The 3,360-nt window shown below is 38.3% G+C and overlaps 1 long non-coding RNA gene across 1 annotated transcript; it reads right to left on the reverse strand.

The window, feature by feature from the left end:
- Positions 1–217: 217 nt before the first annotated feature.
- On the reverse strand, positions 218–3,144 carry LOC131003093 (uncharacterized). The gene is made up of 2 exons (XR_009094535.1): positions 3,062–3,144; positions 218–432 (listed from the first exon to the last, which is right to left on the reverse strand). It is a non-coding gene; the product is annotated as an uncharacterized LOC131003093 (long non-coding RNA).
- Positions 3,145–3,360: the final 216 nt, after the last annotated feature.

Below are 3,360 nucleotides of genomic sequence, written 5' to 3' on the forward strand. Positions count from 1 at the left end.
TGTGTGTGTACGTTTTAAAAGGTATTGGTAAATCTCACGTTCTCTGTCACGACCGGCCTTAACTAAGGATAGCTAATCCGGGAAATCGTGACTAGGGAAGGGATTTAAGAAGCGGGGTTAGAGAGGGCACATTTGACTCATTTACAACTCGATTATAGACATTTATATCTAGCATTAATTCTTGAAATAAAATTTAAGACATTGAAAGATTGACGCATATAGTTAAAAAGGATACTCGATGAACCCGAGTAAGCGTTAAATATTTCTTGAAGAGTAATTGACATAATTATAGACTTGACTAAAACATAATCAGTGTTTGCAGCGGAAGGCAAGACTGAGATACATGTATGCAGACACATATCCTTTCTGAGCCTATTCTAAGTTCGACAAAAGCTCCACTCAGCAACACTTCATCGTTCATCACAGCTCAACCTGCACATTCATAAACATATGCAGGGCTAAGTACAAAAGTACTTAGTGGGCAGTTGCCAAAAACTAAATTATAAGCTTAACATTTTATCATCAAACCACATCATCATATAAGCGACATGAATCTTCTTTCCAGTTCTTTGCATACTATCATTTTCAAATTCATAAATAGCGTAAGTGCATTCCTCATCATCAAAAGTCCTATTAAGAAGCATCGTGTCGTGAGGAAGGCCTTCCTCAACGAGCACAGGCATCGCGCCGTGAGGGAGGCCTCCCTCAGCGGACACGGCATCGTACTATTGAGGGAGGCCTCCCCCAACAGACGCTAGCATCGTACCGTTGAGGGAGGCCTCCCTCAACGGACGTTTGACCGGCCAACCCTCTCATTGACTCACGGTCGCGTTGCATATATATATATATATATATCCTTGGCAAGATAGCTATTCGCTCAGAAATCAAATTCGTTAACATCATCACATAAGCATTTGATAATAAGCATAAAGCATTAAAGCGTAACTCACATAGGCGTTAAATAATAAGCGTAAAGCATTAAAGCGTAACAAAGCGTGAACCACATAGGCGCATAACAAAGCGTAACTCCCTTAAGCGTAAAGCATAAATAATAAATTATAAAAATTTAAGTCGTAATTAAGCGTAAATAGCATAGCGTAAATTATTAAAGCGTGACAAGCGTAGATAATAAAGAGAAATAAAGTTTTAACTCATTTAAGCATAATAAAGCATAACTCATTTAAAAATCAAATTTTTGCATTTTAAAGCATGAAAGTTGCATAGTTCTTCAATAGCATTTTTATTTTACGCGTAAGAAATGCCCACCTGGTAGTAGAGACTCACGACTAAGCCTTAAACTCTTGTGCTTGACCTTTAATACGAGAAAATAAACAAGATTTTAATTCTCGAAAAATCTCAATAAATGAGGATGCGTGAAATGATTATGCATGACTCATATTCCTTTAATTAAATTATGAGATGCTAATCTTATTTAAGGAATTAAAGCTCGTCTTATGAGGTCGGATTATTAATCTTTAATAATCTACTCATCTTAAAATAATCTAATTCACTTACTAATTAATAATTAGTAAGTCTTAAAATTTTCTCTAATTAAACTTAATAGAATAATTATGAAGGCCCAATAAAATAATCAAGGCCCAATAGGAATTTAATTCGAGCCCAAATAAATAAATTCGAAGCCCAATACATAAATAACATTAGGCCCAATTAATAAAATATGAGTCCAAAATAAAAATATATCAAGGCTCAATTCTTGTATTTCTCATTACCTCTTAGATCCTCAAAAATAAATCGGTACTCCCTATTTTCCACAAAACTCGGTAGGCTCATCTCTCTCGTAATAATACTCCCACAATTAAAACATAATTAATACTCTATTTTCTTTTTCTTTTTGATCAGAAATTTTAAATCCTCATAAACAACAAAATCGACACATCATTATGAAATTTTAAAAAAATTTATAGCACTCATGTAAACCCACAAAAAAATCGACACTTTCTTTAAAATAAAGCACAACTCATCATTTTCACTCCTACAATAAAACACCTCACATTCCCTTTTATATATATATATATATATTAATCGCCCCCCCCCCCAATCAACTTTTTATTTTTCTTTCTCAATTTACACAAAGGTGGCAGAGACCCACATTTTCCCAAATTCTCGGTTCTCTCTCAATGCTAGTCAAAAGTGGAAGTAAAGCATTTCTCTCTCTCAAATTTTTATCGGTTCTCTCTCTCTTTATTAAAGTGTAACATTCTTTCTCTTTCTTTTATCTAAACCGCACTCTCTCTAAAATCAAGAAACACACGCTGCTCAACATCTCTTTCTCTCTCGCTCAATCTTCGCTTAAATCCGGCGCCGCGTTGCCTAAAGCCGGTGAGTTCGCTGTGGTCTACTGCTGTTTTCTGGTCTGGGTCGCGACCAGCGGCGCTTGGCCTTCGGCCGCGCCGCCCCGCTCCGAAGTTGGCGCCGCTGTCGTTGGGGGACCGGCGTACGCCTGCTGCTTCACCCGCGAGTCGCCACGGCCTCTGCCTTCTCCTTCCTCGACTCGAGTCCGAGGCTTCCTTCGGCGGAGCCGAAGGTCGACGCTGCTGTTTAATTCCGACGAGCAGCGGCTCTGCTGTCTATGTATATCGTCGATTGATCTCGCTCACTCGCCGCCGCTGACTCGAAGCCGAGTCGAGTAGAGCAGTCAGCTGTTTCCTTGGACTCGACTGGACAGGGCGGTCAACCTTTTCTCTTCTAAAGAGCTAAGTTCGAAGCTTGTCTACTTGAAGTTTTAGTTATGTAGGAGATACAAGGGAGCTATGTTCTAAGTCGTATGATTCATTCAATCTCTTAAACATTCATACACAATTTTGTGAGGTCTGTGGTTCTGTTAAAAGCATGATACTTACATGCCTCTTGCTGTGGTTCTAAATCATGAGTCTGTGCAAGGTTATGCTGTTGGTTCTATATAGAAGTAAACTGTTTATGCATTTCTCTTTTTGAAATGATCATGCTAATCAATGCATATCTAGTATTTCTAAGGTTGAACTCATGCTGATGGAACGTGAAGCATGTAAATGGAACTTGAAATAACTGAGATGATAATTACCTTGAATGATGCTTGGTGATTCCTCGATGGAAGGAGTAGATTTGCTGCTGTGATGAAGAAGGTGAATGAGGATGGCTTTATACTTAACTTATGGAGAGCTGATTAGTGTGAAAAGATGATGAATAGTATGGCTAAATTGTAGAGCGTGGTTGAAAAATTAAAGATGAGATTTGCTGTCGACATTCTTGAGATTTGTTTGCTGAATTCTTTTTGACTATGTAGGAGTGGAAAAAGAAAAGCTAAGCACGGGTGAGAATAGAGTGGCTGAGGGAGCATGGCGTGCTAGATTTAATACACGG

Source organism: Salvia miltiorrhiza, unplaced genomic scaffold (assembly GCF_028751815.1).
Source record: "Salvia miltiorrhiza cultivar Shanhuang (shh) unplaced genomic scaffold, IMPLAD_Smil_shh fragScaff_scaffold_67:::fragment_3, whole genome shotgun sequence".
Classification (NCBI taxonomy): domain Eukaryota; kingdom Viridiplantae; phylum Streptophyta; class Magnoliopsida; order Lamiales; family Lamiaceae; genus Salvia; species Salvia miltiorrhiza.